Source organism: Nannospalax galili, unplaced genomic scaffold (assembly GCF_000622305.1).
Source record: "Nannospalax galili isolate Female #2095 unplaced genomic scaffold, S.galili_v1.0 scaffold40, whole genome shotgun sequence".
In the NCBI taxonomy this organism is placed as follows: domain Eukaryota; kingdom Metazoa; phylum Chordata; class Mammalia; order Rodentia; family Spalacidae; genus Nannospalax; species Nannospalax galili.
This window is the reverse complement of record NW_008347810.1, coordinates 2,284,614-2,305,504: the sequence shown is the minus strand read 5'-3', so window position 1 is coordinate 2,305,504 and position 20,891 is coordinate 2,284,614. Positions and strand designations below refer to the sequence as shown.

The 20,891-nt window shown below is 41.1% G+C and overlaps 1 protein-coding gene across 14 annotated transcripts in view; it reads left to right on the top strand.

Annotated features, from left to right (window-relative positions):
- Rgs20 (regulator of G protein signaling 20) overlaps nucleotides 1-20,891 on the top strand; it is a 135,915-nt gene that overhangs the window by 88,568 nt on the left and 26,456 nt on the right. For 3 of the 14 annotated variants that reach the window (XM_029568961.1, XM_029568957.1, XM_029568959.1), the window contains 2 exons: nucleotides 13,470-13,736; nucleotides 20,177-20,434. The exons of 8 other annotated variants lie outside the window; for them this stretch is intronic. The gene's annotated coding sequence lies outside the window, so the exon portion shown is untranslated. The remainder of the gene's footprint in view (nucleotides 1-13,469; nucleotides 13,737-20,176; nucleotides 20,435-20,891) is intronic. 3 more of the 14 variants (XM_029568958.1, XM_029568960.1, XM_029568962.1) reach the window with 2 other exon arrangements.

Below are 20,891 nucleotides of genomic sequence, written 5' to 3'. Positions count from 1 at the left end.
AATTGGCTTTCTGAGTGTTTCACTTTCTTCTTCATTTCAGCCTGAATATTCTTCAATATTTCTAACTCTTTTCTGAATTCATTCAGCAATTTATCCCTATCTTCCTTCAGTTCTTTGATTTCTTTGTCTGTTCTGTAAATTCATTGAATTATTTTATCATGTTTATAACTCTTCTTTTGAGTTCCATGTCCTGCATTATCTCTCAGGGTTTCTCATTGTACTCCTCTGTAGGACTATTGGTTTTTGGTGGGGATATGTTATTTTGGTTTTTCGTGTTATTTTTTCTCTGTGATTTTGACATTTGGATTTCTTTTGTAGTTTCTGATTCTTGTGTGAGACTCAGGCCTTCAAGTTTAGTTCTGCTGGTCTGGATGAAAAAGATCAGGAAGCTGTACTGGTTCCCCAGGTGTCTGGGGCCACAAGACAAGGAATGGGGCCAGGCCCAAACTTGGAAGAGAGAACAGTGGGGGAGATGGGAGGGTGAATGAGGCTGGGGGAGTCAAGGCGTGGAGGGCGCAATGGACTTACCCTGGAGAGAGGCCTGTGGGTAGGAGAGAGCTGGATTTCCATGTTTTAAGTCAACAGTTAAGTGATAGCAATTTTTCCCTAGAGTGTTATATAAACAAAATGATGTATGCTGAGCACCTGCTTTCTTTTGGGCGTCTGGAATATTGGTATGTGTTACCCAGAATGCCAGTGTCCTCAATCTTCAGCCAAAATCTGGGGCACCAATACTCTTCTGGGCTTCCTGGGCAGAGACAGCACACACACATTTTGCTGGAGAAATGTGGTTTCTGTCATTCATTCTGAGAGGGAGAGGCCTAGCGAAGCCTGTAAATGGAGCCCTCCACACTCTGTTTATGTTACCTTTGCTGATCCTACTGAGTATGGCATGATCTGCCTCTTGCTTAGTGCTATTAGTATCCTGGAAGTCCTATCTCTGTCTTAATTGATTGCCACTAAAATCACAATATTTTTGACAGTTTCCTCAGGTGTTAACTCTTCCATTAAAGATATAGCTTCCTCCAGCAAAACTGTAAAGTCATTATCTTGAAGGCCTGAAACTCCTTAGCACCTGGGCACCAGACATACAGCATAGTTCCCCTGTAACTACAGCTCTATTCTGGGGATTTATGCTGAATGGGGTGGATAGACTATGGCTTCCCATATTGCTTGGCAAATTGTAGAATCTTTATTAGCAATCTAGAGCTTCTGCCCTAAGTATAGGGATTAGAGCAGGGAGAGAGCCCTGGTTGTCTTGGCCACAGTCAGGTAGAATAGAGTTTCTGCAACACTGAGATACTGTTGGAGGATGACCCTATTCAGGTAAAACCAGCATCCTGCATTGGAGAGATCAGTAGAGGAAAGAGCACCCCTGTGTTGACACAAAAACAACTCTTACCTCAAAGGGGATAAGAGATACTTTATTCTGGAGCCAAATATGAGTGACTATGACAGATTTAGGTCACCCCAAAATCTGTGTTCCAACTTGGAAGCAGTTTCATGGAGCTCTTATAGTAACAGAACAAAGAAAGTCGTAAGTCAAATTAAGCAGGCGGTTACAGCAAAGCATAGATCTCAGCTATAAGCCTCAAATGCTATCTGATGGCACTCTTAGCCTTTTGGTTGGTGGAAACTAGGGTTTTTCTAAGTTAATACATCCCAAAAGGTTTTTATGTTAGTTAAAAGAAATTGTATCTGACACGTAGATGGGCAAGGAATGGTATTTGGGGGATCAAGACAGCCCAAGATAAACTGTAGTTAGGCTCTGGACTGTAGCATTTCAACTTCTGCACAGTCACTGGTGTTCTACTCAATCAGCCCTGCAGGAGGTTCAGTTTGAAGATGCAGGTTTCTTTCTGGGAATTTTTGTTCACAGTTCACCACCCCATTGGCCAAGCATCACATTTTCTAAATGTGAGGGCCACATATTTATGAAGTATTATAATATAACATCCCTCATAGCTAGGCAGACCCAGTCCTAGGACAGCAGTCTTTACGAAAGAGTAATAGCTGATAAAGCCATTAAGGAAGGAACTCCTAGATCATATAAAAACTATTAGCCAGATCTGACCTTTCATCAGCTCTGACCTTTCATCCCCTGTACCTGACATAACATCTATTTGTGACATATAGTAACATTATTGTTCTTAAAATTAAAATAATCAAGAATACTTTTTGGTCTAATGTAGTGAAGTCAGTCAATGAAGACCCGTGCATTTTAAACAATCAGAGTTTACATTTAAAAATTAGACTGACTATATTTTCCCCTAAATTTATAGGTTTTTGTACTTTATGAAATGTCTTATTCATATTTGGAGTATTTAAACAAACCTATGATATTTTGATTTTAGTTTCTCTTTTGGCCATCTCCTGTGGAGTAGGTAGCTCTAACTCTACAAAGGATTGGTCTTTGATATTTAAATTATCGTAGCTGTGGATACTGACTTAATTTATTTTACTATATTGGAATTGAATCAGATTTAGTTTAGAAAAGTAATGGAAAGCCCTATTATAGGAGAAATCAGATAACTCAGTATTCCTTTAAACCTTCTTTTAACCAGACTGTTCTTCATTCATGTATCAAATATTAGTAACAGTAACAGAAACAAAAGATCAGACCTTTCAGAAATCATAATTTTGTAGTCCTTGCAGACATAACAAAATCTTCTTGCTGGTTAGAAATGAAAATCAGAGTCTAGAAGGAGTCCATTTCCTTTTTATTAGCAAAATACAAACATTGTTTAATTTTTTTAATCCAGGCTAATTGTATAGGATACCTCAAATACTCTTTTAATCAAGAAGCACATGCTTCTTGTATATTATTATTCAAGACTGGTGTCTTTTGTATAATTTGGATAAGAAGAGCTAACCCAAATCTTGAATATCTCTAGCTAGATTGAATAAGGTTACCTTGTTTGTCATCTGAATCCATTATGACGCCTTTCACAATGTTTAATTGGTTTTATCTTAACTTTTTAAACATTTTCTTTATTTTGTGCTTAGAATTGTTTTGCCTACATGTATGTAGGTACACCATGTGCATGCCTAATGCCTGAAGAGGCCACCAGAGTCCCTGGAACTGGAGCTAAAGATGGTTTTTGTTAGCTGCCATCTGGGTGCTGGGAACTGAACTCATGTCCTCTAGAAGAGCAGCCAGTGCTCTTAACCACGAGCCATCTCTCCAGTACCACCTTAACATTTTTAACATCAGTAGAAACATAGGAATCTAATTGGTTGGGCTCAGTTAATGCATATATATGGTTTTTTTATTTTATTAATTTAAAAATTTTTATGAATATGATTGTATTGCTTGCATGTACATAAGTGCATCCATGCCGTGCATGCCTGCCAAGGTCAGAAGAGGGTGTGGAATCTCCTGGAACTGGAGTTAGGATGCTTGTTAGCCCTCGTGTGGGTGCTGGGAATCAAACCCAGCTCCCCTGCAAGAGCAGCCAGTGCTCTTAACTGCTGAACCATCTCTCCAGCCTTGTATGTATATTCTTAATGGATAAAGATGATTAAGATTATTTGAGATATTCTGTATGAAATACACAAAAATTCAATAAAAGAAATTTTTTTAAAAAAGGTTATCCAGTCTGGCTATAAGAATTTGGATTTTAAATATAGGTACTCTCTGAATGGTGAAGTTTTTTCTTTAAAGTTTAATCAGTTTTTGTCAATTTAAAAACTAGATTTTTAGTCCAAATTATACTGAATAATGAGAAAAGTTTCTTGTACAAGGAGTGAAAACACATGAATCTTTTAAACATGAAACACTAGTTTCAAATAAAGTAGGGGTACTGGGTAAGCAAACATCATAACGAAAAAAACATGAATAATTAAAAGATAATAATAGCCTCATTTATAACTTCATTAAAGCCAGGATTTGTGTTATTTTACCACTCGGGAATATACCAAGTGAAATATTAAGTATCAGAACAATTTTTAAGATATCTAGTAACCAAAGAAGTGACAAGAAAGTGAGAGGTGCGGGGAGCCCTGAAAGGAGGGGATGGGGTGAGTGCAAGTGACATACATGCAATACCCATACGTGAAATGGAAGTGATGCACATGCAATACACATGTATGAAATGGAAGTAATGCACATGCAGTACACATGTATGAAATTCAAAAATGAAAAATATTTCTAAAATACATAATTATAAAAATCAAGAAACATGAAAAGTGAGAGAAATGTTCAGTTACTTGGGGTCCTGATGCCCGTGGAGGTGAAGATGAGGATCATCCAGCACTTTTGAAGTCCACGTGGATGTGTTCTCAGACCATCTTGCACATGTTTGTTGGGAGAATGTGAATGTGAGGTTCATCTTCTTGTGTTTTGTAGTACAGGCGCAGTTTAGTAAGATCTGGACAGACTTTTTCCTCCAGTCAGAACGGAGTCTTTGATGTGGCCTTCTTTTTTCCTTTCAGTTGTTAGAATTATATGATTTTCTTTATCCTTTGAGGAAGACTCTGCAGCTAATTCTGAACTTTTAGTGCTATTTCAAAGTCCTTGGGTTTTAATTTTTTATTTCTTTTTAGTTTCTGTGTATGTGTTTTTCTGAATGTGTGTAAGATACCCATGTCATGCAACGCCTGCAGAGGTGAGGAGAAGGCATAGGATACCCTGTAACTGGAGTAGTGAATGGCTGTTAGCTACCATGTTAGCCATGTGTGCTGGGAACTGAACCCGGGTCCTCTACAAGAGCAGCCACTGCTCTTAACCGCTGAGCCATCTCTCCAGCCCTGACCTTAAAAATTTTCTTAACAATTATATTATAATCAACTTAACAATATCTACTTTATATGCATTTTAATTGGGATTGCCAAAAAAAAAATTTAGTCCACAATAAAAAGAATGAAAAAATGGCCATAGTTTGTTTAAAAAATTGGGGGGGGGGGACACCAACAATACATGAAGGCAATGATCATAGACACACACTGCACAATTTCATTAAACCTGGGTGCACTCAGTTTAAAACACAAAAGGTAGAAAGCTTATATTCCTATCTCTTTAAGATGTGAGAAAGGCTTAGTAACATAAAAGCTCAGAAGGTGAGGTTGGTCATGTAGACTTAAGGCAATATCTCTTCCTTATCTTAAGAGCTAAACTGCTGAGAAAATGTTTTTCTTAATGGTACTTTAAGCCAAAGTGGTTTTTTAATCCTTTTCATTTATACTGAGTCAAAAGTATATTTCCCATGCTTGCTTTTGTATCTAAAAGTAAAAGGAAATGAGAGAAATAAAAGGTTCTCAGGCGTCATCTGGTGTCAGTCTTACAGCTCCCTGCCTAGATCTAACAATGTTGACCGGTCTCTTATCTTGGGTCTCATACCGACATTTACTGCACATGTGGTCCTTACAGATGCTCAGGTGGCTGCTTTTCCCTCTAGGCATTCCTAGAGGCCCTTGAAACAGAAACGTTTCTGTCCAGTGTGAAGTTTTAAGACATAGATAGAATGAGCGAAGTTTTTTTTTTTCTAACTTCTCATAAAGTAAGAGCATATGGAATTTAAATTTATCTATTTTGACCTTAAGAGTTATAGAAATCGGCTTCTTCAGAACATCACCGGGAAGGGAGCTGCCAGAGTTCCCCCTGTTTAAGCTGTTGGCTGTACAGAAAGCATAAGAGACAAGCAGGGCAGTAAGCAAGCCCAGAGCATTTTAAAGTCTTCTAATTAAGGGAAAAGCTCGATCAGTTATTCCCAGTGTGGAATCCAGCATGTGCTGCTTTGGGAAAGCAGTTCTTCAGGAGTGTCCAGTCTGCTCTCTTTGGAGACTTAGATGGCCTACTGGCTTAGGACAGCTCTAATGATGATTTCTGCCAGAAAAGCCATGTACTGTTCCATCTCACCCAGGAACACAGTATGGATGAGTCTAGAGGAATTTTATTGTTGGTGCCAGTGACACTTACCAAACATTAAGTGGATCTCTGGCTAGAAAACAGAAGCAAAGGAAAGCAAGGTACCGTGCATGCTTCTTAGCAGGGTGGATCAGCCAAGAGGCTGACAGGGAAATTCATCAACAGTGCGTCAAGATGGATCTCAGCAGGAGTGCCCAGAAATGTGAGAGGAGCTATGCATCATCCGCAGTAGACTGAGGAATTATTCTAAGCTTTTGGGGACCTCTACTCAGATCAAACCAGGATTGATGTGTTTAATCACTGAAAGGAATTTTAGGACCAGCTAGTATAACAAAGTCATTTTAATGTGTGCTTAAGTTAAAAGAAGCCAAACAAGAAAATATGAGACATAACCAGGTATCAGAGCAGCTTCCCAGGAAGTGGCCTTTACAAACGGGGCTTTTAATAGAGCAGGGAATCTCTTTTCTTCGACTTGCTTCTATTGTTAAGCAGGCCACAATCTTTACTATAAGGAATTTTGCTTTTAGGAGCTAGAGAATGAAGAGGCAAAGTCAGGGGAAGAGATGAGAGCAGGGATTGCTCTTAGAATGTGTCATTGCTTATGATACAACCTCTAAATTTCTATCTTAACTTCCATGTAGTTTCTAGCGCTCTTACTAAATATTATGTTACTAATTTTATTTTTTTCATTTTTGGGTGATTTTACATTCTAACTAAAGCCAGCTGTCCATTTGTGATTTTTTTTTATTTTATTGTCTAGGTTTCTTAGTTAAGTGCACAAAATAAACCAATTTAGAGATAATAAATGCTCCCTATTGAGGGGAAACATCTTTAGTTCAATTTTTTTTTCTTTTTTACATCTATAAGTTGAATTAGCAAAGTAATCAAACCTAAAAAAAGCTAGAGTACAAAATACCTGTTTGATTTTCTCCAAACAGTTCTCCATTTCTTAGATTAGATATGGAAGAAGTGCCCAGAGAAAAAGAAAAAGAAAGATTGTTAGCAAATTTAAGTCAGAATCCAAAATGCCTTTAAAAATCTGAAAGAAAAAAAAAAACACAGAATGTTTAAAAGAAAGTGTTTTCAAAGCAAAAGAACAAAATAGACAACTTAAACTAAACACTTTAAAAGCAAACCAAAACCGAAAAGGTATCTACTAAAAAGTATCCTTAAACACCTAGCTCAAAATGAACACATGGACCATTGGCCAAAGCAAGGGTGCCCAGGGAAGAACTCCGCCACAATGCCCCTGAGGAGACGAGGCCAGATGACTTAGGCTGAACCAGTCAACGCCAGTACCTCACGTGCGTCCTGGTGACTCTTCTGGTGAAAAGTGATCATTGTCAGGACCCCATGTTGTGGCACTGTAAATGTCAGCCCCAAAAAACCACAAATCTCACCTCAAAGTGGATAAGAGATACCTTATTCTGGAGCAAACATGAGTGACCATGGCCGGAGAACACAGACTGAGGTCACCCCAGGTTCCAGGTTTCGATCTGGAAGCAGTTTCATGGAGTTTTTACAGTAACAGAACAAAGGAAGTCGTAAGTCCAGGCACTTTTCAGACACATTGGTGGAAACATTAAGTAGGTGGTCACAGCAAAAGAGAATCTCAGCTCTAGGCCTCAGATGCTGTCTGATGACACTCAGCCTTTTGAGTGGGAGAAGGCTCGGGTTTTGTTAATACTAATACATCCCAAAAGGTTTGTATGTTCATCACAGGATATTAGGTCCGACACAGGTACACAAGGAATGCCTGTTCAGGGGGCTAAAGACAACCCAAGAAAATTGTCTTCAGGCTCTGGACCTGCAACATTCCAAATTCTCCAGAATCACTGAAGTCCTAGTCAGTTAATCAGCCTTGCAGGAGATTCAGTTTGAAGATGTAGGCTTTGGGGAATGTTTGTTCACACCTATTGTCTTGGTTAGTTGTTACAGCTTCTGGTACACAGAGCTAGGTATGGGTAAAACAATGTAATGGAGACCCTAAAATAGTGGAGCCAGAAATCTCATGCCAGGGGAGGACAGGCTAAAGCCCCCGTGCCCAAGGAGGAACTTGTTTTCCAGAAAGAGATTTCACACAGTTCTGGCAATTTACCTCACAGATAAATCATCGTATACACGTTTCTTAGCCTTTGTTTCATGCTTTCTTTAAATTGTAGGATTGCTACACAAAAGGTAGACAGAACCTAAGAATTTTTCTCTCCCTGGCTTTGACCAAGCTACAAATAAATCCATTTTTTCCTTCCCAATTTTGTTTACTAATTTCTTTTGGAATACATGGAGACTGAGCTCATTAAGGTCATTTTAACAGCACCTTTCTTAGCCTTATAGTGATACTGAAGAAATCTGGATCCTGTCTTGGGGGCTTAGTCTCATTAATAAAAGAATTTAAAATTGGCTGAAATAGAAGCTTGAGAACATTTCATTAGAGTTTAAAAGAAAAACATCCAGGGCAGGCAAACTAAATCTTACCCCCCCCCCCCAGGAGGAGAATGGAGAGAGAAGGGAAAAAGCCGTGCCATTTAAGACTGGATGGAGGTCAAGACACATGGTGGACTAGCAGTCACGTGGTGGGAAGAAGCTGTACAGAAAGATTAATGAAACCCAAAATGTTGGAGAAGGAAGGAAAAGTAGTGTCCCATTAAAGGATGAATTATTCTGCCTATCTCATTAGCATGGATAAGGTGAACCTGCCTTTGTAGGGATGATTCTGTGGCCAGGTGATCAATTCAGCCCAACTGGAATGATAGGTCTCCTCCTAGGACAGAGATAATATTCTGACCTGGAGTTTTTCTTAATGGGCCTTTATTGCCATTCTAATGGTACTTTTGCATATGCTTTGAAATTTTGATTTTCAGATTGACTTTGAGTAAATTAGCTCTTTCTTACTTTTTTTTTTTTTTTTTTGGCAATAGTTGTTTTCCATCTTCCTTGATTTCTTTCTAGAAACATTAAAATTTCCTGCACTGGATATGTGAGCGTCCTACTGAGAGCCAGATGTTACGATAATGTTACCAGCACTGTTGGGATCAGATCCTAGGCCCTTTCAGGTCCTAATAAGCCAAGTTCAACCACCTATTCCTTAATAAACCAATTAGATGGCTCAGCGGTTAAGAACACTGTTCTTGCAAAAGACCCAGGTTCAAATCCCAGCACCCACATGGCAGCTAACAACTGTCCGTAACTCCAGTTCCAGGGGATCCAATAGCCTCTTCTGTCCTCCTCGGGCAATGCATGACACGGGTGCACTTACCTATATGCAGGCATAACACTCATACACATAAAATAAAAATAATAAACAAAATTTAAAAATAGAAAAAAGCGAAAAACTGAAAAACATTATTCAATATGGCCGTGCTGGGAAGAGAGACAAGTCAGCCCCATGCCCCGCCCCCTCCATCTTGCTGTCCTGTCCGAACATGAGGGTTAGGTTAAGCAGAAGGCAAAAAGTACACAGAACTAAACAGTCCTACTCAAGATGTGGTTCCATCCCTGTTCCCTGGGCTCCCGTCTCTACAGCAAGATGATCTGACAAGTTGTCAGCACTGTGTGAAATTTTTTCCTCTCTGGCTGGTGGTAAGGCCCCAGACTTTTCCTTCTCCCAGCATGGTATCCCTGGGGAAATTCCAGTTCCTTAGGGTCAGTTGTCTCAATAGTTCAATAGCCAAAGGCAGGGGCATAAGTATCTCTTTATAATATCCTCATTCTTGCCAGCATGGTTACAATGACAGTTCAGAATTCCTGCCCATGTAAGATTGAGCTGTGGATGATTTGGTGTCAGACCAGAAGTTTTAGCTCTTTCTGTAACTTTCCACCATCTCACACATAGGAGCACAGCAGAGAACATCCACTGTTGTTTCTAGTAAGCTTCATGTGTACACAAGAGAAGACCTGTGGCTGGAGTAGCAGAGTTCATGCTGCCTTTCACCAAGAACGCCAATGAGCAGGGAACAATTTCAAGCTGTAATGCATCAGAGAGTCAGCAATCTAGGAAAACAGGATTAACATCTCAGAAAACAATCTGCCTTCCCTCTCTCTGCAGCTAGAGCACTTAGAGGGAATGGAACAAAGACACCCGTTTCAAAGGTGAGCCCTCTCTGTGGTCAAGAGCTCAGCCTTGGCATGGAGAGTCCTAGTGTCAGTGCCTCTCTCCCTACTAAGCCTGAAAAGCTCTGGGAAGACGGACCTTCTGCCTTCAGCAATGCTTCAGGGATGAAAGTCTCAGAAGGGAAGGACGATAGGACAGAAAGGCAGGGAAAGCTTGGGGGACATGAGAAGGAAGAGGACCGACCCCTCACCCCAGAGTCAGGAGGAAGACTTTGCCAGTGGCAAGGGAGAATTCCAACACAATTATGAATCGCAGCTTCCCAGGTATGAACTTGCGGTTTTCTAGGAATCTCACCTGAAAGCTGGTTTATGGGAAAAGGACAAGTGCCCTTGTACAATGCTACTGCTCTTGGTCCCACTTTGTCACATGCCAATTCCACCCAAGGCAGCTCCAGAGCCACCTCACTTATCTCATTTATCAAAAGAGGAAAGAGGAAAAAGAAAACAGAAAGGAAGGGGGTTTCTTAACCTTTTCGATGTAGCTTGAGAGTCACCAAAGTGGTGTACATGGCTAAGGCTAAGATACTTGCTTACTCTGCCCTGAGACTTCCGTACCCGCACTGGTACTCACTTTCTGAAACTTTCTTTGAGAAGGACACACTCATATTCCCGTGTGTCTTAATTCTGAGAATGTCTTTCACTTAACCCCTGTGCTTATGTCGATATTAAAATATCTTTAATAAAATCTCCAACTCTGCTTCATAAACTGGCTATTGCTGAAATTTCAGCATTGAAGCAATGAATTGTGTTTTAGTCTGTGTCAAGGACCCTAAAAGTGTAAAGGAACTCCTCAGACTGCCGAAGGTGATAGTGGGAAGCTATGTCTCTGTCCTGCACCTGTGACAGCCTCGTACCTCTCTCCCATTATCTCTTTGTGGGGTTGGGTTCAAATACCTCCAAGGCCTTTGAGTTTCTCATTCTTCCCGAAAGCAACTTGCACCAAAGATGAACTCAGAACAAACAAGCCATCAGCAGTGTGTACTTGTTGAGCTATCATGTGTGTCTGTGTGTGTGTGTGTGTGTGTGTGTGCAGATTCCTTTCACAATATGAAGTATACATACACCCTTATCATACAGAATATAAAGGTGCCCCATCCCTCCTTTTCTCCTACCAATCCCTCTTTACTTTTTGTTGTTGTTTGAGACAGGGCCTCATATAGGTCGATTGGCATTGAACTCACTATGTAGTGACCCTGAACTTCAGATCTTCCTGCCTATACCTCCTGAATACTGGCATAATAGGCTTGTGCCATGCCATGCCTAGATTTATGTGGTGCTGAACCCAGGACATGCTAGGCAAACACTCAACTGGACTGTATTCCCAGCCCACTTCTTTTGAAAACAGTGCATGCAGTCCCAGTACACCATTTAGTCTACATTTGCTTTAATCTTTTTTACCTTCTGGACTAGCATCACCCATACCTATTACTCGGTCTGAAAGCCAAGGAGACCCACTGCCTCTGTGTTCCACCCAGTGGCTGACATGTCTATTGCCTTTCTGGCTTGGGAATATACGTACCGTGATTTTTATCTCAGCCATATATCTACTTTTTTTTTTAACACTTCAAATTTCTGGTCTTTAGTGTCTCTGTCTACACATTTCTTAATAGTTCTCTGCATAGAAAGTAAGGAGCCAAAAAACACAGGTGAGCCAGGAGTGAAAATGCCACGTACAGAGTTTGGGGGAAGTAACAGCAAAGCCTGAGGTGGGCTTAAACATGAGGCTAGAAAATAGATCATAAGTTGGTTTCTCTGTAGGATATCAAAATGACTAGTTAAAACTAGGTAAAATGTGTCAAAAGACAAAGTCACAACAAGTTTGGTGTGAGGATCTTAACTGGCTGAGATGTGTGACTCCAGACTCACTGAGGCAGCACTCCTTCTGTGAAGCAGAGTCAATGTTTCCATCACCCAGACCAGGAGAACAGCATTACAGATAGAGAAGGGCACAGGGAAACAAACCTCAAAAACCAGTTGATTTCCTTGTGACCGCCAACCCAGATGGAACTTCTTATGCTGGCTAAAGCTGACCTCTCTGGGAATTTGACAACTCCCTCTCTGTCTCCTGACCCCTCTGAAGGTTACACAAATAACCCAGCTTGAGCTTGGTGGTATGAGGCTTCAGCAAGGGTGACTCAGGATTGACTTGGGCCGTTGTGGCTGATGTAGTAGATCAGCCCAAACCAATGGCCTCCTGAACAGTGGTGGACAGATGTCTAAGGTCGGTGTCTAAAGCAGGTCACAGAGGGAGTACTGGGAGTACTCTGAAGAGTACTTTGCTCTGATACAGGTTTAACTAACCTGCTATCTAGAGGACCCAGGATTGACCTAGCAGCACTACCCCCAGAGAAGTACTTCAGGAGCTAAGCAAAAGTACTCAGAGAGGACACAAATGGACATGGGGGCGGGACCTCCTGGGGGATTCGTACTTTAAATTTTTCCTCATATTCTGGTCTAACTTTGTAGTTAGGGGAAATAGTATCTTGGCAGCAGGTTTTGAATCCATGTCCTTTCAGTTTCTGGGATCTCACCTGTAATTCTGTAGCCTCATGGAATAAGACTTGGTTCCTAAGCCTTAAAAGACAGTAATTGTTCTTCCCCCACAATACTTTATTTTCATTCTAGTCCCAGCATGAGTCAATAATAGCTATTTTCAAACTTTGGAAGGTATAAAGGAAATAAACAGCACTAATGGAATATAGTCACTCAGTTTAAAGTCACCAGATAATTAGAAATAATTTTCCTGAGCTAATTATAGGTATGTTGAATCTTTTTCTAAATAGTGACACTACTCTGAATTCTAAAATGCTGAAAGAATGCAATTAAAACTTATGAGTTTAGGGGCTGAAGAGATGGTTTAGTGGTTAAGAGCACTGGCTGCTCTTGCAGAGGATCCAGGTTCAGTTCTCAGCACCCATATGGTGGCTAACAACTTTTTGGAACCCCCAGTTTAAGGGAATCTGATGCCCTCTTATGATTGTACATGCAGGTCCACTTACATGCATGCAAAACAGTCACACACATAAGATAAAAGTTTGGGGTGGTAAAATTGCTTAGCAGGTAAAGGTGTTTGCCAAGTATGCTTGGCACCTGAGTTTGATTCCTGGAAACAACACATGTAAAGATCAAAGGAGAGAACTGACTCCAAAAATTTGTCCAATGACCTCCACATTGCACCATTGCACATGTTCACACATACACCATGCACACACAACAAACATACACTCACTAATAATCATAAATAATTTTTAAAAGATTCATAGTTTGCCTTGACATTTAGCTGAACTTTTGAAAGATCCCCTTAAATGTCAGGTTCCTAGGAATTTGGGAGCACCATGTTAGTGTAGGATTATTCCTTAATTAAGATCTAAAATATTTAATAAGATACCACTCAGTCTTACTCGAGTTCCACAAGTTGATTTTGAAGTGCCATAAATTAAAGCAAAGCATCTGAGATTGTCAACACAGATTTTCCTTTCATCCAACTTCCCAGCCTCAGTACTCTCAGGCAAGGAGGATAGTTCCTGAAGGACAATACATGGGACACGCGTGGGGCTTCCCAGTAGACAGCGAAACGATGCCCAGCACTCTGCCAGACACTCACGAAGAGAGAAGCAGAGTAGCAGGCAGGCAACTGGCAGTGTGTGATTCGGAAAGAACAAGTGCAAAGTGGTACAGAGCTCTTCGACATCTGTGGTGACGCCAAAGGCGACATACGTGAGATCAGTGTGGCTAACCGCAGGACGCAGCGTTATCCAAGGTATACTGAGTACGTACTTTTAAAATCTTGAAACTAGATAGAATTCATTTCATGGGTGTTATTGAACTTCATATTCACTACTAGCTACATTTAAAACATTCCTCTACCAATACTGTTGATATTACACAGGCAACTCTCAGCTGAATATCGTGGCCCATGTCTGTATTTCTAGCACTCACAATGCCAAGGCAGGAAGATCAAGTGTTCAAGGTCAACCTGGCCCACATACTGAGATGCTATCTCAAAAATTAATTAATTAATTAATTAAAATAGGGGCTGGAGAGAATGTTCAGTGGTTAAGAGCACTGGACCTGGGTTCAGTTCCCAGCACCCACATGGTGGCTAACAACTGTCTATAACTCCAGTTCCACAGGATCCAACGCCCTCTTCTGGCCTCTGTGAGCACTGCACACATGTGGCATACTTACATACATGCAGGCAAAGCACTCACATTCATAAAATAAAATTAATTATTTTTTAAAATAGCCAGGCGTGGTGGCACACGCCTTTAATCCCAGCACTTGGGAGGCAGAGGCAGGTGGATCTTTATGAGTTCAAGGCCAGCCTGGTCTACATAGTGAGTTCCAGGACAGCTGGGGCTACAGGGAGACCCTGTCTCAAAAAGACAAAAAATAAAATAAAAAATAAAAAAATAAAAGTGACTCTTCCATTCACTTCTACTACACATTAGTCTTTTAAATTCACATGCAGGAAAGCTTGGCCTCTTGTTCTGCCAATTACCACTGATCATAAGTCCCAATGAATTTTAAAACCAGATAGTATGATTTCAGAAAAAAGGGAAAATGCCAAATTTATTCACAAAAAGTAAGAAACCATGAAAAGAACAGGTATCAAAGAGGACATTGGGGCTGAAGAGATGACTTCTGGGCTCAGCAGTCATTAGAACACCTGCTGCTCCTCCAGGGGGCCCTTGTTCCCAGCACCCTGATGGCATCTCACAACCTTCTGTAACTCCACCCCCAGGGAATCCAGTGCCTTCTTTGGGCCTCCTGGGCACTCGCATAATGTGGCAAACACATGCAGACACACATACACACATGTACATAAATACAAATTTTAAAAAGAAGTAGAAGAAAGTGAACATGTAATCAACAGACTACTTCTAAAAATAAAAAAAATCCCAATAATTTTACCAGTCCATTCGATGAGATCTTCAGGGAATAAATAATTCTTTTATAAAAGAGAGAGAGAGAGAGAGAGAGAGAGAGAGAGAGAGAGGTGGTTAGGTGGGTGGATATGTGGTTAGGTGGGTAGATTTTAAAACTCTTTATAAAATGTCACCAAACCAATTTCAGTCACATAATAAAAGAATAGTTCTCCCTTAAAAGTCCTAAGAAGAGTTTTCTTGTTTAAGGAGGAATAACTCAACATTAAAAATTCCATTAATATGACTTACTTCACTATAAAGGAGGAAATTCATATGCTTAAATGTAATAAAATTCAACTTTTTAAAACTTTATTAAGGAAAATTTCAAACATAAGTAAATATAGAGACACTAGTCCCCATCAGACAGTTTCATCAATTTCCAATTTTTTTTGTTGTGTTTTTTACAGTTATGCATCAAACCGAGGGCCCAATGCCAGTGCTAGGCAACCACTGTATGCCTGAGGTAGCCCAAGCCCTGATGCTTGTATCTTTTAACACCCGTGTTCTTCTAACAGTTCCAGCTCCTTACCTGGATCCTGTTTTGGGTATGGCACAAATGACCACTGAACACTAAACACTTCAGAACTTAGCAACTGAGCAAAAGACATGCCTATTAATTTAGGACTTGGGGGATGGAGAGGTGATAGGTTGTTGGCAAGTTCTTACACAAATAGCATGTATTTCTGTGCACTTATTTATAGATGCTTTAAATGATTTAAGATGTCAGAACTATGGAACCATCTGTACAAATTCTGGGAAACCATACAAGAAGTGCTAATAGCACAGAGGAAAATTAAGTAGGTTGTGAAACTAAATCAAAACTCTGCAGAGATGAACTGAGACACAAAAGACTGAGAAAGAAAAAAGTAGGAGGATTTGTAAATTAGAAAAATGATTGTGCTGGAGAGATGGCTCGGCGGTTAAGAGCACCAGTCAGGACCATGGTATGGCTCCCAGAACCCACAAAGCAGTTCACAGCCATCTATAACTCCAGTTCCAGGGAATTCAATGTCCTCTTCTGTCCTCTATGGGCACCAGGCATGCAACACAGTGCAGGTACATACATGAAGGCAAAGCATTAATACACATAAAAATACATAAATCTCTAGAAGGCAAAAGAAAAGTGGTTTTAGCTTGTCTCATGGAAGTTCCAATGAATGTAATCAGCAGACAGCATTCAGTATGGAGAGACAAACTGCAGAACTGTGTCAGAGGTATAGACAGTGCTCTGCATGTGAACAGCTTTGGGAACACACCTCTCTCAGTAGCTAACAAAAGTTGTCCCTGTTCAAGATAACCGTGTCTTACATACTTCATCTTTCAGCACCTATCAGAAAGAGTAAGCCCATCAGTCGGTAGATAGACTGTGCTATCTCTGTGCGGTAGGATGCTGCCCAGGATAAAAAGGAATGAGCTATTCATAGATGCAGTAAATCAAAATAAGTATTGTATATGAAGGAATCAGAAAAAGAGGAGTAACTATTGTTTGATTCCATTTACATAAAATTCAAAATTGCATATCAATTGATAGTGAGAAAAAAGATGATCGGTGATTGGCCAGGACTGAGACAAGTGGGTGGGGTTGAGGATCTTGATTGGCAGTGGCTTAACAGGAACATTACACATCAGATTTACCAAGCATATGCTTTAAACACACACAGCTTATTGAACATCCACAAGATATTGAGAAAGCCCCCTTTTAATGTGTAAGGACAAACTTTGATAGAGTTGACATCTGACTGATGATGACTGTATTTGGTTTCCAATGCCTTAGGATAGTTTCTAACTATTTATTCACAATGTCAAGATTCTTCCACATATTACAAAGAAATAAGTGTGCAGAAGCAAATAGACTATGTTGACTTGTGGCTAGAGTAGCACTTGTGGTGTATGTTTAGCGTGTACAAGGCCCTAGCGCCATTCACAGTGCATAGCCACATGTATGGCACACTAGTAAGACAGGGTAGCCCAGCTTATGTTTTACTTGGTAAGTAGGCAGAAGCTTGCTTAACTTGCAAAGTTGTCTTCTTCCAGAAACCTCCAACATGTATCAGACATCCTGGGAAAGCATTCCTGTTTCTCATTAAGGAAAGTTGTGGGGAGGACAAGGTGCCGACAGTATTTGAACACTTCAGAATTTACTGAGTTTCTTTTTTATAATTATGTTTTTGGTAATTGCACACGTGGGTACCGTATTTACCTCATTCTCACCCTTCCCTCTTCCTCCTCCAGCTCCTGCGTGTCCTTTCCACTCCCTCTCAATCTTGGGACCTTCTTTCATTTATATGTTAATATTAATATGTATTGATATGTATAGTGATAAGCCCACTTGGTGGTGCTCATATATACATGTGCTTAGGGCTGACCACTTGGGATTGGATAACCTGTCAAGCGACTAGTCCCTGGAGAAAATTGATTCTCTCTCTCAGTATCCACTGATTGCCTATAGCTCTTCATCTAGAGATGGGACCTTGTGAAATTTCCCCTATCCACACTGGCATGTCAACTGGTGTTCATTATGCAAGTCTTTTTTAGCAGCCATATTGTTGAGAGTTTATGGGTAAGGCTCTCCTACCATGTCTAGAAAGCACTATCTCTCAACAGGCATCCTGATCCTCTGATTCTTACAGCTTTCCTCCCCCCGGCAGTGTTCCCTGAGCCCTAGATGTAGGTGTTGCATTTTATTGAATCTCTTTAATAATAACTATTTTTTTTCTTTTATGTGAATGAATGTTTTGCTGGATGTAAGTGCACCAATGTCATGCAGTGCCCACAGAGGCCAGAAGAGGGTGCCAGCTCCCCTGAAACTACTGAACATCATCAGCCACCATGTGGGTGTTGAGAACTGAACCAGGGTCCTCTGCAAGAACAGCCTGTGCTCTTAACTGCTGAGCCATCTCCAGCCCCATTTATGGAATTTCTTGACCAATGAAATAAGATAGATGTTCATAGCTTTGAAGAAAGCAGGAGGCAAAGAGAACAATGTGATTATTTATAGATTTAGGATTATATAGCAAATTACAAGAAAATTCCCAGAAAGACTTTTAAAGTCATAAGATCAATACAGTATTATTAGTCTTCTTAAATTACAAAAACTATTTAAAAAACACAAGTGGGAATGACGGGAAAATGTATTTACCCTCTGGTCAAGTGTAAGTCTGTCAAAAATGCACAAGACCTATTTGAAGAAAACTTTATATTATATGTTGAAGAGAGGGGCTGGAGAAATGGCTCAGAGACTGAAGTACTAGCTGTTCTTGCAGAAGAACCGAATGTTGTTTTCAGCACCAACACGGTGACTAACAACTGTCCATAATTCTAGTCTCAGAGGAGCCAATGACCTTTTCTGCCTTCTGAGAGTACTTCACACATGAGGTGTACTCACACACAGGCAAAACATTCATACACGTGAGATAAAAAATAAAAATAAATTTTTAATTATATGTAAAAGTGGTTTTAATGAATTGATATTTAATTTATTAATAAGGAGAGATATTAATTTAATGACATTAATTTAAAGATATTAATTTGATATTTAATTTACTAAAGACCCAGTGCTCTGAGGTCCTTGAAACCTTTGGACATTACTCATAACAGTCCTTTGCCCTTCTGGGAAACAGTTGAGATTTTTTTTTTTTTTGGATGAAGCAGTATTAAACAGCTGACTGGAGTCCTTTTGCTTTACCTGGATAGAAGTCCGGGATAGGCACAGAAACGCTCTTGAGCACTGGCTGTGGCAGCTTTTGTATCCTGTGGCTGACAGTAGTGAGCAGAGGCAGAAGACGACAAGCAGGAGCAGCAGGCAGTGCCCTCTAGTGTTACAGCTTTTGAGGCAGGATTCTTCAGCCCTTGGCAGTGTCTAATGTTCTAGCGTCCAGGCCTGGGTTGTCCAAAACCCTTGGTCCCAGAGGCTTGACAGATCGCTTGACCCCTTCCCAGCCACCAGGACCCTGCAGTTTCTCCTCTCCAGCTCTTTTCGGCCTTCTTTCATCTGCCTCAGCTCTCCCCCTCCTCTCTCTGGTTCTCTCTACTTCCTGTACTGGTCACTGGCTTCAACTGCTTAGCCGCCTCTTGTTGCTATGTTCACTGTCCCTGTCGCCACAGCAGAGGAAGTAGCTCCTGCTGCCGTTTGCTGGTACTGCTTCCATCTCAGTTGGTCTTGCAGTTCCATCTTTCCAAGCTGTCAGCCCAGCCAAGTACTCTGGGGCTCCTGCAGCTCAGCCTGTGGGTTGCTCAACTCCACCTCTCAGGGCGGTGGCTACTTCTGCCACCACTGCTCTGCTGTCTCTGCTCCGTGCTTTGTGTTACCTGCTCAGCCTTGTCTACTAAGAGCAGGCAAGAAAAGAACACTGCCTTTTACCGACTGATGTTGCTACACCAGTACAAGAGGATGTTTTCCACTGGCTCACTTGGTGAGCCGAATAGCAGGATTAAATAACCACCCAGGGGATGTTTCTACTAGTCACATCAAAATTTTCATGCAAGCGAAGGTTGGTGTATGCTCCAATCAGCACTGTCCCTTTTGCACCAGTCACAACAGTTGGGCAAGGCATGGTGGCAGAACCAGGCGGATTTCTGAGTTTGAGGCCAGCCTGGTCTCCATAGCAAGTTCCAAGCCAGCTGGGGCAACAGGGAGACCCTGCCTCAAAAAGACCGAAAAAAAAACAGTCACAACTGTACCTCTGCTAGACCACCAGGGAAGTCTTGTGTGGCTGGAACAGAAATGGTTCCAGAGTCTCCTAGAATTTGCTGAGGCTTGTAATTGCTATAACAATCTAGAGTAAACTGTTTAAAACAGTTGTGATGGGGCTGTACCTTCAGGAGCTGGAGCAAGAAACTATTTTGTAGGAGTTTCTTAAAACTGAGTCTTCAAAACAGTCAGTGCTGGTCTGGATGGTTAAGATGGTTGCTTGACTGACAGGCCTTTGATTAGACAGCCAAAGACAGCTGTCGGAGAGTCAGATTGCTCCATCCTCCAACTGTTTTTGTTTATTTACAGGAAAAGAAAAATAACAAGAAAGAATGCCTAAAATCAAAAACATTAATTTTGGTTTTAATAGTGTTTCCACTGATTTAACCAATACTCAACACCTTCGCAGCGTCCCAGGGAAAGGTGGGGCTTCCTCATTTTTCTCAGCAAGCTGTATCAACATCTTTCAGAAAATAGCAGCTATCTGGAGGATGCTGGATTCAAAGTACCCTTGGAAATTGTCCCACCTTGTCGTTGTGCCAGGGTTCTGGAGTGAGAGGAAGCATTGTGTTTCTGTTGCAGTGCCACAGATCAGCTGAGAACCTGGTGTCTTGAATCACCTGAGTCTAGAGTTTCTGCTGTAGGGGCATTTAAAGAAGTGAGACTCTTTCTGCCTTTGAAGTCATTTCCCAGTGGTGCCCATAAAACATGGTGGGGAATTTGGAAAATGTCTTTGCTGCCATCTTTTGACCAAGAAACCTGCACAAGCTCATGAACCTTGATCTGCTCAACCCGGGTAGAGGCACTTGGGGCAGCATCTGGGCACTGTGAGCATGAAAGGTCAGTAAGCCCTTTGCTGGGTCTTTTGCTATCCCAAAACTTAAATGCCAGGCTAATAAGAAGAAACTCAGATGTAGGCCAGGCATAGTAGCACATGCCTTTAATCCCAGTGCTCAAGAGTTCAAAGACAGCCTTGTATACTTAGTGAGTTCCAAGCCGGTCAGGAATACATAGTGAGACCCTGCCTCAAAAAGACCAAAATAAAAAAAGAGAAGAAGGAGAAGAGGAGGAGGAGGAAGAGGAGGAGGAGGAGGAGGAGGAGAAAAAAGAAAAACCCAGACAGATGCCATTCTTTGTATAAAAAAAAAAGCTTTAAGGGGCTGGAAAGACGGCTCAGCGGTTTAGAGCACTGACTGCTCTTGCAGAGGACCCGGGTTTGATTCCCAGCGCCCACATGGCAGCTAACAATCGTCCATAACTCCAGTTCCAGGGGATCCAATACCCTCTTCTGACCTCT